At 40.9% G+C, this 20,329-nt stretch overlaps 2 protein-coding genes across 8 annotated transcripts in view; both read left to right on the top strand.

Annotated features, from left to right (window-relative positions):
• The window catches only part of FGF12 (fibroblast growth factor 12), a 638,738-nt gene that overhangs the window by 13,574 nt on the left and 604,835 nt on the right, over positions 1 to 20,329 (top strand). The window lies entirely within an intron of this gene.
• Positions 1 to 20,329, top strand: part of MB21D2 (Mab-21 domain containing 2) — a 101,247-nt gene that overhangs the window by 14,289 nt on the left and 66,629 nt on the right. The window lies entirely within an intron of this gene.

The following is a 20,329-nucleotide window of genomic DNA, read 5'->3' as shown; positions in this document are numbered from 1 at the left end:
TTTTTTTTTTTTTTTACGTTAGAGCCTCATTGTTTTAAATCTGATGAGGTCTCAATGCTCGGTCTCCTATTGCCTTTTTAAGCTTCATCTCAAAACTCAGATGCCCTCATTCTATTGGTTTCAACCACATTGGCTTTCTAGGTCTTTAGACATACCAATATGCCATATCCCCACCCATTCAGCCCTCTGCAAGAATGCCCCATCTCCAGTACCACCCCATACCCCTTTAACTTCTTCTTACTCATGACATTTCAGCTTAACCAAATCAACCCTTCTTGAGGAGGCCTTTCAGGCCAGCCCAGTGCAGTCAGACTCTTAACATGGCATTTAGCTTCACAAGTGCCTTAGTTGCACTAATCTGTTATGGATTTACATGTCTGGTGATTGATGTCTGCTATTTCCTGCTGCCATAGAAGTTCAGTAGTAGTATATCGAGTGTCTGTTTTTGTCTTTTAACTCGCCTGAAACATGATTATTCAGTAAATATTGGGGAGATGTTGAATAAGTATTGCTGGTATTGTTATAGGACAGGGAGAGGGGCAGCCCAAGCCCCGCAAACCTGCCTATTCTAAATGGGTTCTGCCATCCGCCGCATCAACACAAAACATATGAGACTTTAATGGGAAGGAACTATAATTAAACTAGGAAACAACACAGGTAAGGCAAAAAGTCTAGTTTCTAAATGAAGCACCCAAAGTTACCCATCCCCTCGTGGGTAAAAGTCCATCCATATGGGATTGGCCCAGAACAAGGCCCCAAAGCCTGCCACAAGTCTAAAGCATCTTCCAGTGGGGACCCACAGAAATGGGTCACAAACAACCAGATAAGCCCGGAAGGAAAAGAGCAAAATCAACATCAAGATAAAAGCTGCCATTGTCACCTCCCCACGGGTCTCACCCACATCTGTGTCACCCAGTCCACGACCAAAAGACAAGCGCAGTTTCTTCACGTGTCTCTAGGCTCCATGCGCCTCCTCCAGGTCTCCTGGCTCCATCCTGCTTCCTTCCTCCGTCTCTTCCTGCAGCTTCTTCTCTTGCTGCTCAGCTCCACCCTCCCTTGGGTGGGGCAGGGAACCTCCCCCTTTCCTGGGGACCACCCTGTTGCAGTATCTATTGCTATTTATCTTTTGCTCTGAATATGAGCAGTTGGTGGTACAGTTTGCCATAAGGCATGGAGATGGCCATGCATGTATTGAGTTTTTAGGAGATACCTTGGTGTGTTTATGACACTTTTTTTTTTCTTTGCTGGTCTCCTGTCTCTTTGTAGCATTCAATCATGGAATTATAAATTATGAGCTTTAGAAATGACCTAGTCCAATTGTTTCCAACCTTTTCTAAATAGGAGGGTTGTTTTTTTTAAACTAAAATAATTATGAGGGCTCAGTGCTAGTGGTTATATGTTGACTGTTCATGGCAGGGGTGGGGGGCAAATGAATAAACATAGAAAGCTACTATTGTTATAGGACAGGGAGAGGGGCAGCCCAAACCCCGCAAACCTGCCTATTCTGAATGGGTTCTGCCATCTGCCGCATCAACACAAAACATATGAGACTTTAATGGGAAGGAACTTTAATAAAATTAGGAAACAATACAGGTATGGCAAAGAGTCTAGTTTCTAAATGAAGCACCCAAAGTTACCCATCCCCTCGTGGGTAAAAGTCCATTCATATGGGATTGGCCCAGAACGAGGCCCCAAAGCCTGCCTCAAGTCTAAAGCATCTTCCAGTGGGGACCCACAGAAAAGGGTCAAAAACAACCAGACAAGCCCGGAAGGAAAAGAGCAAAATCAACATTAAGATAAAGGCTGCCATTGTCACCTCCCCATGGGTCTCACCCATATCTGTGTCACCCAGTCCACGACCAAAAGACAAGCGCAGTTTCTTCACGTGTCTCTAGGCTCCATGCGCCTCCTCCAGGTCTCCTGGCTCCATCCTGCTTCCTTCCTTCCTCAGTCTCCTCTGCAGCTTCTCCTCTCCCTGCTCAGCTCCACCCTCTCTTGGGTGGGGCAGGGAACCTCCCCCTTTCCTGGGGACCACCCTGTTACAATATGAACTTAGTTAATCATATGAATTACTTTGAATTTTATTATAATGGCATCTACATATGTTTGAAAAATAGTATATATGCATGAGAAGCAGTGCTAATTCTTGGTGGACATATGAATTTATTTCACCAATAAATCAACCCCCTGTGGCCTCTTAGTCAGGAACCAGACACTTGGTCTGGCCCTTCATTTTACATTTACATTAGGTGTAGAACTGGTTACCTGGTCTCACTTTCCCGTGTATATGTGTTTGGTTTAACCATCATGGTGTTTTTCAAAATTCAGAGCACACATTTAAAAGTTGAGAGATTTTCCCCAAACCAGTTTTGCAAATTGAAAATTCAGTAGCACTTGACCTTATTTCCTATATGGTCACAGTCAGCTGGTACCGACCAGCAGCTCTGTTCTTTGTCATAATCCCGTATCTCCACTGCTGTGTAGGCAGAATGGGAGCTAGAAACTTAGTACTTAGCCTCTAAGTGAGTGAGGCCGCTGTCTGTCCATCTCTGCAGAGGCTTGTGATCAGGAGCAGTCCTGGGCTTGGAAACCTGCCGATGACTAGCTTGTAAACCTTGAGCAGACTGGGTGAACTGCCAAGCCTCTGCTTTATCATGTCACCAATTTATAATAAATATCTCCTGGACTTCACAGAGTTGTTTGATCTATTGAAGGGAAATTGTTTAGTATAAAAGGACAAGTTTGTTATTAACTCCCCCATCTTCCTATTCCTTGTCTGCTGTCTCTCTCAGAAGAACTTATCATTTATTGTCACACCTTGTCATTCATTTCAGAAATACTGAGAATGGCGCTATTGGCTCTCCCTCGCTTTCTCTCCCCCACCATTTCTTACTGCTGTTGTCTGTAGATGCCCTACTCCTTTCAATTACCATCCTCCATCCCCTCCAGTGGTCCCACAGCTAGACACAAGCTCCTGTAGGGACACCCAAGACACCCCAATACTGAACTCCAAATATCAAGGAGTTGTACAACTTTGCATGGTTGCGAATTGAGGCACCTCAGTAACTAGTATCTTGAAGTGCTGTTAATATCTGCGAGATGTTAGCAGAATACCAGGCTAATTGGAGGGCTGATTTTATAGCCAAAGTGTCCTTGTAGCAAAATTTGTGCTCTTCGTTAAATGTCCTTGTTAGAGAGGAGCAGTACTGTGCCTTTGTCCCGCTGGTTCTGGAAAGGAGGTATCACTGCCATAAAGAGGAAATAAACCCTGGTGTGGTCTCCTCGATTGGATGATTGCATAAGCAGGGTGGAAGAATGGAAGAGAGATGTGGACTTTGGAGTCAGGCTCCTGGGTCTGTTACCTGATAGCCCTGATACCTTGGGCAAACTATCCTTTCTGAGCCTGTTTTGTTGTTAATGAGACAGGGATATGTTTCCTCTCTTATTCTCTGTTTAATATTTGGGAAGAGAATGCCAACTTCATAAGGCTTTTTAAGAATTAAATGAAAGCAAGTGTGGTGCATTCAGTGAGCAACACATTACATGAAACTGCCCTTCTCTTCCATGTTTTTGCTGAAAATACTTTTTGCCTTTCTCTAAATGGAATTCGTGTGTTAGCCTATGAACAGAGGCGTGGCATACAGTTGTCCAAATAAGGGTATGGTGTGATTCTTTGTGCAAACATTTGGTGCAATATTTTCTCAAGTTGATAGAATGATGCTCATAGTGATTTTTCAAATCTTGTAAATAAAAGCTAGATTTTCAAGGAAATGTAAAGGCATTTATAATGTCTTTTAATAGTTTCCCAGACATTTCAAAAAGTGTGGGATGAGCAAGCAGCAGATCTACCCAGTCATCCTGCAAACCCAGCCAAGTAGACCTTTGGGAGAGGGACAGAGTCCTCCCTCCCCAGAGGGATTGGTGAATGGATTGAAAATCTCTTGCTTGGCTGGGTTAATGTAATTAAAATAAAGTAGATATTTTGAATCTGATGCTTAAAGTAATATCTTTTACATAGAAAAGAGGGAGATAATTTAGGGGTCACTTCACTTGGCAATGATTGGGATATACTTTCAGATGGGAGAAAAAAGTGAAACTCTCACTCAGAGTTTAAGATTGCACCAGTCCTTTTGAAAATTTAGGGTGGTGCTGAAGATGGGCACCTGTTGTGAAATAAAGAAGGTATACCCTGTACCAAAAGTAAAGGTATTAAAAAGTGATTTCCTTGAGTAGTAGGTGCCATGGAACAATTCCCCTGTAAGTCCCTGACCCCTTCTACCTACTGCCCAGTTACATTCACCTCCTGCTTATTTAAGACTCAGTAATAGGCTATTTGTGTGGAGAGGGTTGGTGAACTTGAAGTTGAAGATGAGTTAGATGCCAAGAATCTTGGAATCAAGAAGAGCTTGGAATATGTTCTAAAAAGTGAGGCAAAAAGGATTATTTCTTACCAATGCCCATCTTACCAAAGTTACCTTTTTGTTATGGTTGGGTGAGAATAAGAGTAAAGGGAATCTTTCTCTTGAGGGAAAGCTGCCCCTTCACAGAGGCCCAGCCCTAGGCAGAATGTGTGGAGGTGAGGTGAAGGAGCTAGGTGAAGGTATGGGGTGCTGGGGGGAGGGAAGAGAAGAGGGCTTCTTAAGTAATGCAGGGGGTGGAGTTTCATCTCTGCTTTTCAGGAACAGAAGAAATCTAATACCTCCTCAGGGGAAAACAAAGAAATAAAAATAACCTGAACCTCCATATTATGGGTTATGAGCAAAAAGAGTGTAAGATACTGGCTATTCTTAAGTGTTTTTGAGTTTGTTGGTCAAGTTACCTCCTGTGTTTCTGTTGTGATGAGAGGTAGAGACATAAGATGAAAAAGGCCCTGTGCTTATCTTCAGGGGGGCAGGGAGAGAGCTGGACTCCAAGCTTGGGGGAGGCTATACTTTATTAAGAAATCAGCTGTGGGGAGATAACCCAGGCCTGGTAATTGCCTGGGCTGGGTTCTAAGAGGTGATCATTGTAGCCTATATCCACAAGGCTAGGAATTGTTGAGGATGTTTCCCAGGTATTTCAGGAAATGGAGCATTATCGCAATTTCATGGGATGTTTGAGATCTTGCTCTTTTTCTAATTTCATCATCTCCAGAAAGTCACTTCCCCTTTCACTCTCCCCGCTATAAAATGGGGAAAATGGGCTTTGCTTCTAGTCCACAATTTTAGGATTCCATAAGTAGAGGCATTTCTCTTATTGTTGTCAAAACATTGATCAAATAGCTGTACTTAGGAAATGCGTAGGTTAGATGTTGTGATTTGCTGTGGTTTGGATTAGTTATTTATGTTTCTAGGGACTGTCTGAAGAGCAGTTTCTGTTTTCATTTGAGGAAGTCCTGGCGTCACATCACACAACACACGGGGAAGCTGAGATTCCCTCCTGTGGCTGGAAGCAAGCGTGACTCATTAAACTCCAGGGAGTCCTGGCCTCTGTTTGGGCTGGTTGCCTGGCCTCACTGCTATTAGTGGTGCAGAAGTCAGGGCTGCCCACTCAGTGGACTGTGACTGCACGGTGCAAAACACCAAAAAGACCCCAAGCAGCTTACACAGAAGGTGACAGCCAAATAATTTTGTGCAAATTAAATAGGATACCAAGTGGGAAATTCATCTTAATCTTTTTTAAATACTGCTCATTTGCCAAGTTCTAAGTAATATGATTTCAAAGGCTCAGAGGTATCCAGTGCAACCCCCTCCCCACATAATTCTATGCCCGTTGTGTATGTAACTCTATTAGAAACATTAGGGTAATTATCAAGCTGCTTTCTCTTTTCAATTGCTGTACCATTAGCCCCCAGTCTGCCTGTACTGGCCATATGAAAAAAAAAAATTAAAAAGGAAAAAAATTCAGCATTTTTTTAAAAAATTTTTATATATTATACTTTGACTTTTATGGAAAAGTCAAGAACTTTACACCCAGTAGTCAGAGTATTTAGCATGAGATTAAGATAATTTGAAAACATACACACACACACTCATACGTTTTAAGAACTAAAATTTATTGTTTTTACGTTCTAAAATTAGCTGATATTATTTTCTAATCTGTTCTCCCGCGTATTTGTGTCCTGCGACAGGTGGGCAGGGTGATACATGTGGTTGCCCTTTAACTTAGGTGACCCCATTTTTAAATCTTCACCTGTAGAATGGGAACGCTCCGAACCCCCAGTTGCTGGCGAATGTGAGCCCCAGCTAGGCTTTGGGTGTGAAGGCATTTTGGAAGCTGATCTTGGAACTTAACAAAAGGTTGCTCTTCAGCTCAGTTCTTCATGTGTCAGCAACCAGGGGCCTCCTCCCTCCTGTGCTCTGTGTGGTCTTCATGCACGTGTTTCCTATTTGCTCTCATAATTTGTTTATTTATGGTTTGACACATTACAGTATACAAAGTGCTTTCACCCCTAAATCTGTGAGGTAAGTCGTTTTGCTTTTTCCCAAGCTAATCACCAAGCTTTTAAAGTGCAGATCGTTTGACTAATATCCCTGAAATCAGATTAAACTCTTAGAACATCATTTGCTGAAACTTTTGACCTAGGTTCGTAGCTTTGCTTTGCTTTTCTCACTGGTCACATTTTACTTTGGGGGACACCTCTGCAACCATAAACATAGCTGGCGTTTATTGAGGCTTGGTCTTTGCCAGCACATTTTTTTAGAGGAGGGAAATGAGGCACAGAGATATTAAGTAGCTTGCTGTGGCAAACCTATTCAAATTCAAACTTTTTCTATGCTACTACTACTATCTCTTGAGTGTGTTCCAGGTGCCAGGCCCTGTACTATCCAATGCCCAATCCGAACCTGGTTTGACAGCACACTCGCCCTGTGAAGGAAGCTCTTGAAAATGTTCTGCAGAAGGGAACCCCTGTCAGCTCCTCTCTCACACAGTCTATTTGCAAAAACCTCCCCACTTTGTTTTTTACTTACCAAGTTGGAAACAAATCCGTGTCTCTTATGATGCTTTTCTTATACACCTTCTGTTACATGAGTATGTTCTAATCCAGGTGATAGGAGCTGTCTACAGCCTGAATTTGATTTTCAGACTTATGTTTGGCCCAATTATTTTTTTTAAGATTTATTTATTTATACAAGAAACGGGGTGCAGGCCAGATGTGCAGGAAGGTGAGAGAATTTACCTGAGACAGATCAGGGAACAGAATAGGCAGATGCACCAAAGACACTGCTGAGGGGAGCAGTGGGTAAGGCAGGAGAGGTCTGCCAAGCCATGTGGGTTTCTCCCTGGCCGGCCGGGAAATCAAACCAGCGCTGCAGAGGTTGTGGAGAGCTTCACAGAGCTGCGCTCAACCACTGCGCCACTGGGGAGGCCCTGGCCCCGATTATGTTGAAATCAAAGATGCAAATGAATTAGATGGCCACAACTAACTATTCAGGTAATGATTTAAAAAAAAAATTGAAATTTAGGGTTCCTCATAAAAAACTGTAGGAATGTAGAATCTGCTTATCCACTTACCAGCACCAAACTACTCCCTTTAGACTTCATTTTCTCTCTCTATTTCCTTTCTCTATTTCCCATCCAACTACCAGACTGAGATCCCTAGGACTGTATACTTTATATAAGATAGAACAATAAATTTTGGCACAGAGAAGAAATTTGTAAGTGTATGTTGAAGTTGGTCTTCAACTGAAGCTTTTGAAGTTGGTTTGGTTTGGTAATAGAATATTTACTACTTGTTAGGGATATTCTTATATTACTTTTTGTGCAAACAGGCATGTTAGGCTTACTATGCTATGCAAGGGAAGAAAGGCTCCTCTACTTGAAGGTTTGTGATTCATCAGGAGTTAAAAGGTAACATACCTAGATGTACCCTTAATAAAATTACTTTTATTGGTTACCAGCATTTGGCAAAATGGAGAAACAATATTTTCTTTAAAACAAATTGTAGATTTGATGAGTTACATGAGATAATGTATGTGAAGATACTTGTGTATTATTGAATATTGAACCAATAATTTATTAGAGATGTTTTCAAAACCTTATCACCTTTTGTCAAGGCTTTTTGAGTCTTTATTCTCTGCCACTTCATATTCAGCTACTTAACCTCTCTGAACTTTCCATATTATATAACATATGGAAATATATATTATATTTCATACACACAAACATATATAAACGTGACTGTGCATAGAAAAGGTGTCCAATATTGATGCTGGTTATGTGAATACATACATCATCATGGGGATTTTTGAGACTTTACTAAGCTAATGCAAGTAAAACATCAAGCAGAGTGTCAGCATATATTAGGCAGTTAGCAACTTTTGGTTTAGACAGATTTTGAACACTTTCTCATAGACACAAGCTGAAGGATGATCTGTTTTTGGATGAAGAGAACTGAGGATGGGCAGGTCTTAAGCAGGCAGGGCCAGAAGACCACAGAGCTCCAGCTATGTGTGAGACATAAAATGGATAGGAGCAAACTCATGTAAGAGTTGCCCTGATACGCTCCCTTCCCTCCCTGTCCAGATCTTGTTGTGGGTAAATGATTAGGCAGGGACAAGATGTGTTCAGGCATGTGGAATACTGGACCCACAGATTAAAACTGTTGGGAATAAGATGTTAGATCTCTCAGTGCCCTTGTCAGCCTTCAGCCCCAATGCTTTCATTTACTAATGCTTGTAGAGGTGGGAAAAAAACAAAGAGCAAGGACTTTGGAATTGGACTGTCCTTGGTCTGAATCCCGGCTTTGTGTTTTCCTACCTAACTCTTGGCATGAGTCTTAACTTCCTTGAATCTCATGCCAATTCATTTTATATTTCTGAGGTTTAAATAATGTATAAGACACTCAGCACAATACCTGACATAGTTGATATCTAAGAAGAATGGCAACCATCACTGTTCTGGAGAGAAAATTTCTGTAGCCTCATTCTCTCTTGGAAGTTTTTAGTCTCCAGTGTTTTGAGGGGAGGAAGAGAGATAGCAGTGAGCCAAGGTATCAGCTTTGGAGTGTAGAGCTGACTGTGGTGGGAGGAGGTGTGGGATGGAGGGAAGGAGAGATGTGTATTTATTGCAGCCAAGATTGAGTTGCCTCTTGTGGGGAGTGAGGTAAGACAGTGAGTTTAGGTATATCAAGGCAGGACCTTGCCTACCTACTGGAGATAAATATAGGACGTTTCCAGAAGAACTTTTTATATGTTAGATAATGGTTCATGTTTTGTATTCTATTAATAAATATATCTTTGGTTTCAGCTGCCCCTGAATAGTGTTCTTTTCCTTTGATATAAACTGTTAAGAAATATTGAAAATGACCTCTAAAAATACAACAACTTTAGATTTGGATAAAACTTGTCACCAACAGTTACCCCCAATCAAGTTCATCTTTCAATTTTTATTATTAATATTTGAACAAAGCCATTCCATCTCCCTCTCCTTTGCACTGCTTGGATCTGATATTTAGGGACTTAAGAGAGGCCTGTGCTTTCTGCATCAGTAACCACATGCCATGAGGGATGAGAGGGTGGCCGATAGGACTTTGTGCTTTATTCTCACAGCATAGATCATTTTTGCTGAAATTCACTTGTTTCACAGGTTTTTACAAGATAGCACAATCACTTGGCTTCTTGGCTTTCAGAATTTATGAGTTTGTACCCGTGAAGTCAAGAAAGAGGCATGGTGCCCACTGTTGACTTTATAGGTAAGACTTTCTTTTACTCACTGCTTACAGAATGGATTGCATCAGACTTTTTCAATACCTAGAAACTATGCAGGAAGCACAGACTTACCTTTGACACAGTGCCACATCAGCATTAAAAACTAAGTCTTCTACACTCTAAAGTCCAGTCTTTCTTTAAAGTAGAAGCTCTTTATCTGCTGTCTTGAATTTTCAGGGTTCACTCAAATCATGGTTTAAGTCTGTGTGTTGTGAACACTAGGGAAAATCATCTTAGTTCTTTTATTTCTGATGGAAATTTCTGCTGGCCTCTGTGATCTGTGAAAATAGACAAGTGGGGGACTTTTCACTCATTTGTTTATTACTTTGTCATTAACAATCACTTTCATATATTTGATTCTCATACCTATCTTGGGACAGACACAGGAACTTGCTTTTGTTATTTATCCCAAGAAGATATTTTTCCAGAAACACAGAATGATGTCCAGAAAAAGTTTACTCTTGTTTCTATGTATTCTGGAAATAAGAGTAAAAAGAATTGCTTTTCTGACTGGTTATAGTTTCAGAAACAGCATTATATATTTCTTATGTCTTGAAATCTATCCTTTACAGAGAAGACTGAGTTTCTGAAGTCAACACTTTGAATTCATCTTACGCATTAAGCCACATTTTTATTGTTTCATTTTGTTTTTTGGACTCTAGAAAACACATATGGACATATTTCTTTACCACCCTATCTTAAACCCTAGGGACAGGCAGGATCTGGACTGGGCACGTGTCTTGGAGTTCCCCTGTAGCTAGCAGCCCCAGGGAAATGCTTCTGAGAGCTAGGCACGGTGAGCGTTTTTAAAAAAATGAAATACATTAAGTCAAAATTAACTGTTAAGTGCAGAAATAGAGATTTAGAGCTGAGGAACCTCTGAGAATAACCAATTCATTGAGTTTTCTTCTCCTGGAGTCCCAGCAGATTGGATCTCTGCATTCCAGCCATTCCAAGCTACTTGCTGGTCTCAGTTCAGACATGCTTCGGTGCCTTAGTTCATATGTTTTTCTTCTTCAAATATTTTAAGTACCTGTACTCCAGGCCTAGCTTAAAAACCATTTTAATAGAGACCTCCTTAATCCTTTTGTTAGAAGAATTTCCTCTGTTTGCTTTGAATGGAATTTAAAAAGTATGGGGTGTGTGTGTGTGTGTGTGTGTTCAGTAATTAAAATATATTTTAATTTTTCTTCAAGTGACTTTACCACTGGACTATGTGGGTGTCGAAGGCTGGACGGGTGTGGCTTGCTTCTGTTCCCTCCGCCTCAGGGTGTGTCCCTGTCATGTCTACGTGAATGGTCAGGAGTCAAGGAAAACACAGTACATTCTTTACAAACTTTTTTTTTTTTTTTTTTGAGAGAAGCAAAACTTACCATTTTAGGAAAAAAAATCTTTGCAGGGTTGGGGGGAATGGATTTAGAGGCTTCTAATTAGATTTCAAAAGACAATGAATGTAGTCAAAGCATTTTAAGTGAAAAAGTTTATATAAGCTGCTCAGCACTTACTAGCACTTAGAAAGCTCTCAACAAATGGGAGCTGTGATCATGCAGAACTGGTGAGAGGCAGTGTCTCAGGCACAGTCTCTGCCTCTGGGCATCTGTCATCGAGCAGACAACAGAGTAGTATCTGTGGACAGAAGACCAACTGCTGACCACTAGACATTAGAGGAACTAAAGCATTCCCTGAATAATGCTTTTTATTAGGTAGAAATTCATTTTGGGGTTCTTTAGAGAGTTTATAGTTTAGGATCTTATATGTTTAAGTAAATTTTATTTCATTATCAGATGGAATTTACTAGCATTTCCAAGATATTGTGGTCTTTTAACCTTCTTGTGATTCGTCAATGAAAACCAAGTCTTGCCTGAGTCTCTGAACTTTAACTTCTAAAACATGTGTCTTTGATTCAGTTCTTAGTAGGAGTAGAAATCTGTCTGGACAGTAAATTTTCCCTGATGTTGAATGCCTTTAGATGTACAGGCTGGCCTCAAAAAGTAAACGTGATTAACGTGATTGTTAGGATTCTTCTGTTTTGGTAGGGTCCTCCCTTTTGGTGATGACCACTAATTGAATACTGAGGCCTGACTCCCCTGGTGGGGGTTGGGGGGGAAGGGGTGGGTTGCACCCAGAACAGAGCGGCAGTGTTGATGCCCTTCTAGTCCCCAGGGAAGCAATCTAAATAAAGTTTTGCTGACTTGTGCCTGTGCAAATACTTGCTTGCTGCCTGTAAGTCCCTTATTTCCTTGCTATTCAATGTGTGACCTGTGGACTGCCGCAATGCTAGGAGCTTGTTAGAAATGCACAATTTCAGGCCCTACCTCGATCATGCTGAACAGAAGCAGCATTTTAACAAGGTCCCCAGGTGAGTCATCGGCAGTTAAGAAAAGCACTGTCCATCCCAGAATCACAGCAGGTAAAGCTAGTCTCAAGGTCTTTAGCGTTTGAAAAATATGCTCCCATTTTATTTTTACTCAAAAGTAAAAACAACTTATTAATGAAATGAATTTGTATTTGGTTGACCTAAACCCTTATTTAAGAGTTGGATTTGGAGAATTTCAAACATAAAAATAGGGAGATTAGTTTAACAAAACCCTATTTACCTATCACCAAGCTCAATAGTTATCAATCCAACTAAATTTGCTTCATCAGTAATTCCCCACCCCACCCTGAATTATTTTAAATCAAATCCCAACATACAATTTACCCCTTTTTAAAAATTTGTGGTAAAATACAACATAAAATGTACTGTCTTCATCATTTTTAAGTGCATAGTTCAATGGTGTTAATTAAGTACATTCACATTTTTGTGCAACGAAGCATGACAACTCTTTTGACCTAGCAAAGCCGAAACTCTTTAAACATTAAGCAGCTTTTTTCCCTGCTTAACATAACAGTGTGTTTAACATCACGCCTTCAAAAAAGTTAACATTAATTCCTTAGTAGCACCAAATATGCCGTCTGTGTTTTATTTTCCTAGATTGTTGTTCAGCTTTAAAAAATCAGAGATCCATTTTAGCATCTTCTGTACATAAGTTGGTGGCCTTGTTTGTACAATAAAGAATGTAGAAACAGTGGTGAGACTGGAGGTTTTCTTTCCCTAACTTGCAGCCAAAGGATTTTGGGTGAAGCCTTTGTAATTTCCTCTCCTTTTTTCAGGAATCAGTTTTGCAGTAAAAAGAGCATGTTCTTACTCGGACTCTTGGGTAAGAACTAAGTTTGAGTCATTACTTCTAAGAATTGGACAAAATACTTACTCTTTCATCATTTCAGGTACAAGGTTCTGTGGAAAATGGAATGAAATTGGAATACCATACAACAATTAGAATGAATGTACCAGAGCTGTATTTCCAACAGGGGTAAATCTCGAAGACATTAAGTTTATATAGCCAAGTTGCAGAATGGCAGAATGATTTCTATGGACACAACACCATTTATTTAATGTTAAACATAAAACTAAACATTGCTAGGGTCTCCCCGGTGGAGCAGCGGGTGAGCGCTGGGTTGCGAGGCTGCCCGCAGCCTCTGCAGCGCCGGTTCCATCCCCAGCTGCTCCCTGGCCACCCGAGGAGGGCCCCACATGGCTCGCAGACCTCTCCTGCCGCCCGCTGCTCCCCTCAGCAGTGTACTTCGGTCCTTCTGCCTGCTCTGCTCCCCGCTCTGGCTCTGGTGAATTCTCTCACCCTCCCGCGCTTCTGACTATATCCAGTGCTTGTATAAATAAAAATAAATAAATTTAAAAAATAAATAAATAAAACTAAACATTGCTTATGACTACACATATATGGTAAAATGATGGAAACATGCTTGAGAATGATACCTTTTGGGATAGACATGACCTCTGCAAATGACAGGAGAGCAGAACAGAATATTCTATCTGTAGTTTTTTTATCACTTAAAACTGAAAGAAGTGTGACAAATTGTCAAGATTTGCTCAAGCAGGCTGATGGATACGTGAGTATTCATAGTATTTTTATTATGTATTAGAAATAGTGCAAAAGAAATTCTTGTTAAAAAACTATTTTTTGTGCAGATATTTTCTAGATTCAAGTACTCAAAAATGTATGATTATCGCCAAAAAACTGATAATGTGTATCAAAATTATGAAAGTTATTTCACTGATGGAGTTCTTGGTGGGGTTAAAGACTTAAGAATAAAATTCAAAGTTACCACTTGTTAAAGTTGTGGGATTGCCCCAAATTGGAAGTAATCTTCTGTTTCCTGCCCATCTTATCTATGTAGAGTCAAGTGAAGTTCTGAAGAGTTATAATGGTAGGTCAGGGGCATTTTTGTTTTCACTGGAATTACAGCTCTGATGCTTCTAGGAGGATTGGAGGGGGCAAAGTCCTAGCTCCACTGTGACCCTGTGGTCTTGAAAGCTGCTTGTGCTCAGAGGCTGCACCTTGCTTTCACTGTCATTTCATCCTGCCCCATGCCTAGACAGCACTACCTCTGAGTCGTGGGAGAGAGATGGTGGTTTAAAGACCACTGAGAAGGGTCTTCTCAGAGGACTGGTGTGTGTTTCATCACCTTTTCCTCTGAAAGAAATTATTGTCTCAGAATGCCTCCCTCACATCGTCTTTTCCTACTGGACAGGTACAGACAAGTAGTCAGTGGTCTGGTGATTATAACCCTTCCCTAGACAGTGTGATAAAGATCACAAATTTGCTATTTATTCATAAGCTTGAAACTGAAACAATCCATCGTGGATGTTCTTTCTAGCAATAGAATTAGACTCTTAAACTAACATGCATTTGCTGGGTTGGGGAGCAGAAATATTAATTAAGCTCCATTTACAAAAATGATAAAATATGTCTTATTAAGAGTTAAGTAATGTGCTATTTCTGCAGGTTGTCTAGCATTAAGATTCCTCAGTTGTAGAATGTTTTATGTTGTTAGAAATTAAATCGAACTTACCACTGTAGTCACATTCAGTACCAGCAGACAACCCCAAGGTCTGCCTATGGTCTAATCTCACCTTACTACTGTTATTTTATTTCCCTCACAGAGCTGATATTTGTCCCCTTAATCATATTTACTGCTCTTATCTCAACTATCAAATATCTCTAATCTTCCAGAAACATATATAATTATCCTTTAAGGGTCTGAATCATGCTAGATGTTGCAGAAGAATTGCTTCCTGGCTCTTGCATGACACTAAATCTTTTTGTATCAGGTTTTACCTCTTTAGAGTAGGAATGCTCCTGTCCCTTTCTCTGAGTGAATCATGGATTTGTCCTCCCATTCAGGGATTCATCAGATACTTAATGAGATGCTGTTATGGTAGGGTATTGTGGTGGATACTGAAGAAGAGAGAGTCATGGAAGGGAGAAAAGTATACACACAAACTCTCTCTCTCTCTCTCTCTCTCTCTCTCTGTCTCTCTCTTTAGTCCTTGGCTTTTTGGTTGACTTTTATCAGGATGAAACAATTGTTGATTTTGAAACTAACCCATGTACCCTACTTATCTCAATCCCTCAGCAATTGGTATAGTTTTAATTTTCAGCTGCAGATAGCTTCAAGGGAAATAGGTTCAGCACAAAAGTCAAAGAATGATTTGCCCTGTTTGCATGGTGGAGAAATTCAGGAATGATTGGTTTAGAATATAAACCATCGCTACTAAGGACATGCAGTACGATTCCAATTCTGTTATCATTGTACAGCACTGGACCAGAAGTTTGAGAGGTAAGGGGCTGTCTCGTCAGGTACACTCCCATACCACAGGCTTTGGACCTGCTTTTTCTGGTGTGTGAACTTGTGTCCTTATGAATCTAAGTGGTTTTGACTCATGAACAGCTCCTTTGCTGTGACAAGAAGTCTCAAATACCAGGAGACAACTGTAAAACAGACCAAGCCTGAGAGGCTCTGAGATTTCATCCAGATTTGATTGTTGCCTTCAGGCAGCAGCACCACCATTAATAGAACTGACTTTTTTTTTTAAGCAAATGAAAGACTTTCTTGCCTAGGTCTCTGCAGTGAGATGCCTCTAAAAGAGAATGAAGCAGGTGGAACAGAGGCACATTAACTCTTCCAAGTCAGGGAAATAATTAATAATCATTTAATTGACATTCAGAGAGACATGCCTCTCCTAGTCTTCTTTTTTTTTTTTTAAGATTTATTTATTTATGCTTACAAGAACTTGGGTGGTGAGAGGATTCACCAGAGATAGTGGAGAGCAGAACAGGCAGATTGACTGAAATACACTGCTGAGGGGAGCAATGGGCGAGATAGGCGAGGTCTGCTGTGCCATGTGGGTTGCTCCCTGGCCAGGGATTGGCCTCCCTGGTGGTACAGGGGTAAAAGGCAGAGCTATCAAGCTATCTCCAGCCACTGCAGCATGAGAGTTCTCCTAATATTACAGCAGAATCCCAGGGCCTGAAATTTTAGTATTCTGACCCTTCCCACTGTTGCCAGGTATCTTCTAATAGATTGCTTCTTCTCCCCCTTTCTTTTAGGGAATGGTCAAGGATTTATATCCTTGATGATAAATATTAAACCTAGCTGTGAACTAAGCAAGAAGCAATCTTTTTAATTTCCTGTGTTTGGCAGTGCTTTCTATCTGCTGTACCATCTTAGCTTTCTAACCTAAAATATAAATGTTTATGTGCATGTTTTACTCCCATGCTGTGCTAGTAACTAGATCTTTTTTCTTGTACTTATCTTTTCAGTGTATAATTTTTTAAGTTAAAAACGTGATTCTCCTAACAAGTATAAAATGAGCACATGTCAGGGAAATATTTAACTCATGAATGAGGGAAATGGTAGGAAAATAAAGCTGGTTCAAAGAGCCTTTGAGGAACTGTGTAGTTATCGGCACTGCAGAATACTGTAATAAAATTGGTAGGTTAGATACAAACTGGTTAGTGTCCTATATGGCGAAAATAATAATATTTGGGGCTCTTCTTTATATGAATTTGAACTCCTGTGCATCTGTAATGGATAAAAATCTCCAGGTTAACATGTAACTTTGCAAAGATGAATGCAAATCAGTAGTAACTAACAAATCAAACACATGTACCTCTCCTAGCTGTCAGCTGTCGGAGTCTGCTAGGCTGAGCCCTTACTGTGACCCCTGCATCCAGTGACATGCAGTGCAGGGTTTATAAAAGTTCCCCAGATACCAGAAAGTCCTGTTGATTTGCTGAGGCTTTGTCTGGTTGCTTACTATTCCACCTCTTCCTCTGTCCAGTCTGCTTCCTCCTTTAACAAGGGCTGACCCTAGTAAAAATCTCTGAATCCCCCAACCCCACCTGGCTTTTGCTTCTGAAGAAATCAACCTGCAAGCGTGGATTTTGTTGTTTGTAAAGTAGCCCTGTCACCGTGGGAGCAGCAGAGACCCAGGAGCAAGTGCAATCCTGACCTCATTCTACATGGCAGGGAGAGTGTGAGCTCTCCTTTCTTTCTCTTCAGGAGTTTGGAGTTTGGCATTTGAAGAATTTGCCGTTCGGTGGGGCAGTGAAGCTGACTGCTCTGCAATTCTGAGGGAAAGCTTAAAAGGCTAAATTGCTCTTGGGTATTCTCTACAATAAAGATCTTTTGTAATCTTTTATAACATTAATCAGTTAAAGATTTATCTGCTTTGGGAAAAATTTCTCTAGAACAGTTGAAATCTCCTGCCAAAGAGTTGATTAAGAAGAATTTTTTTCCACCTCCAACTGATACCCCTTTCTTTGACCCTCCTTCCAACCTGCTACAGGAAGAAAGGTTTCCTCTCTTGAGATCCCCTATTTGCATAACCTCTCTAATCACTCTTTGATTTCTAGCAGAAATTATAATCTCACTAATCAACGGGATAGGGATATGGAGCTACAATCCCCATCAGAGTACACTGTACACAGGATGTGATAAGCAGTTCATGCTGGATGGAGGTTTGCTCCAGTTACTGCCTTTGCTAAAATGCTTTGTCATCTCGGTGGTTATTGCCTGGAACATCAGTGGACCCTCCCTCTCCATCTTCTTTAGCTCCCCTTCTAGACCTTTATTTCAAGCCTGTGCTGCCAGCTTTTCTGTTGGTGGCATCTGGCTTAAAGAGAGCCACCTGTGCTTTGTGGTCCCATGGTAACGCGCCTCTCTTTCTTAAGTGGCACTGTAGACAGAAGGAATCATTCTTGCTCTCCCTCCTAGCCCCCGCATCTGTTTGTTTTGGTATTTTAACCTTAAGCCTTAGCCAGCAACTGCTGTGTGTATTTTTGAATCTGTGAATCTTAAGACGATAAGGAAGGCCTGCAGAAAGTTTGGCCATTGCTTCTTTAACACTTCTTTCTGTCTTTTTTGGGGGAAAGGTTGGAGGATGCTGTGACAGTCATCCTGCTCTCCACAAAGCAGCCACCACATGATCTTATACATGTTGGCTGGAACTGAAGAGTGGAATTGGGATTTTTCACAGTAAGGTCCACTACATGGAGTTCATATAAATGCACACTTTAATAAATCTTACTTTCTTAATGGATGTTTTCTAAAGCTATTTTAAAAAGTTAGTTTTTCATAAAAGGGCAATCTAGACCAGAAGATGCTGCTGAATAAGTCTTTATAGAACATAATAGGCAAAGACCAGATGCCAACAAAGTTGTTAAGCTTTTTATTTCTTGTCCAATTTTCTCTGCAGGGGGAGAAAGGTCTATAAAGTCGCTCATCTGTGTCCACCTTTTTAATAACTTAGTCCTGCCACTGGATTTGCCTGTGGGAAGAGAACTCATAGGCAGATAATACATGGCAGAGTCAAGAAGGCTTATGGAGTTGTTTAGTTCACTCTCTTCATTTTGAGTTTTGGGAGGTGGGAAACAGGAGGAATTGTTTGAAGAAAAACATTTGGGAAAGGACCAGTCCCTACCTATTTCTTGTCTTTTCTCCACCATCTTGCTGCCCCTCTGTGCTTTTTTTTTCCCAGCAGGTTTGTATGAAGTGAGGCTACAATTTACGTGGGAACTCCAAATTACCAATAGCTGGTGTCTTTGATCCTTCCAAATTTTAGCAGTGAAAATGCCCATCAGGATTTAGATGTGGAAACTTCTGGAGAAAAACATGTGCAAAGCATATGCTTTGATCTGGAATTCTTTTTTTTTTTTTTAAAGATTTATTTTATTTATGCATACAAGAACTGGGGTATAGGCCAGATGTGTGGGAGGGTGAGAGGATTCACCAGAGACAGAGTGGGAAACAGAACAGGCGGATTGACTGAAATACACTGCTGAGGGGGGCAGTGGGCAAGACAGGAGAGGTCTGCCGCACCTTGTGGGTATCTCATCTGCCAGCCAGGATTGAACATGTGCTGCAGAGGCTTCGGACAGCTTCAACCACCTGTGCCACCAGGGAAGCCCCTGATCTGGAATTCTTCTGTGTGGATTCCATGGGCTCGAATACCAACTCAGTCCCCAATCTGAGTCACTCAGTTATTTCTTACTAGTAGCATTATAAATTCCTTGAGCAAACATATGAGTAACTAAAGATATATGTATAACTACAGGTAGACAATGTGTATTTGAGTAATTATAGATGACCAGTAGAGACCATGGGAAGATCTTTGTGTGGTCTTGAGGGAGCACAGGGAGAGAACTCTACCTTTAGTGTCGCTGACATGGCTGACTCTACCATGTCACTGGCATGGCTGACCTGAAAAAGCCTTTATAGAGGAGTTGGTATTTGAGATGGGCAGAATTCAGGGTAGTGAAGTGCAAATGGCATGAAGAAAGTTTCAGATTTGTGAAAGTACATGCAGAATCTCTTCGGTGGAAGGTAATTGGTTTGAAATGGTTTTGAACACTCAAGGATTATCAGTTTCATTAATTTGAAAGATAAACTTTAGATTTCCTAAAAAGTGATGGAATAGTATCATGTGTCCCTTTAAAGATGAGCTTAGAACCATCTAGACTGACAATATGGTAATCTGAAAAATCTCTTTATCTCCTAATTGAAAAGATATAGGTGTCCAGCCAAGGTCTTGTGGATTCCTTGGGGTGTGGTTCATAAGTTCTGTGTATTAGAGGGTCTTGAACTTGCTTAAAATATCAGTGGCTTTTCATCTTCCCTTCCTCTCCTTTCTTTTTCATGCATTCATCCACAAACATAAAATTACTCACCGAGGGTATGCATTGTTCTAGGTCCCGGAAATAATGAGCAGATCTCTGCCTTCAGGTTTCACTCAGAAAACAGACTATTATAATTCTGAGTAATAATTTGAAGCTATGGGCTTCCCCTGGTGATGCAGGCAGTTGAGCGCTGTGCTGTGAAGCTGTCCTCAGCCTCTGCAGTGCCAGTTCAATCCCGGCCGGTGGGTGAGGGTCCCACATGGAGCGGCAGACCTCTCCTGTAGTGCCTGCTGCTTCCCTCAGCAGTGTATTTCGTCAGTCTGTCTGTTCTGTTCTGTTCTGTTCTGTCTCTGGTGAATCCTCTCATCTTCCCGCACATCTGGTCTGTACCCCGATTCTTGTATAAATAAATAAATAAATCTTCAAAAAAATAATTTGAAGCTACGGAAGCCTACCGGAAAACCTAACCAGTTTTAGACCCCAAGGACATTTTTGGGGAAAACTGGAGTTTGCAGGACCAGTAGTAGGATTGGTGAGACCAAGATAAAAGAAAAAGAGGGAAAGTAAGAACATTCTCACCAGAGAGTGTAATGGATTCCAAGGCCACAAGCCACAGAAGGA

Source organism: Talpa occidentalis, unplaced genomic scaffold (assembly GCF_014898055.3).
Source record: "Talpa occidentalis isolate TD23 unplaced genomic scaffold, MPIMG_talOcc4v2.1 talOcc4.4, whole genome shotgun sequence".
Lineage (NCBI taxonomy): Eukaryota > Metazoa > Chordata > Mammalia > Eulipotyphla > Talpidae > Talpa > Talpa occidentalis.
This window is presented reverse-complemented; position numbering and strand designations above follow the sequence as displayed.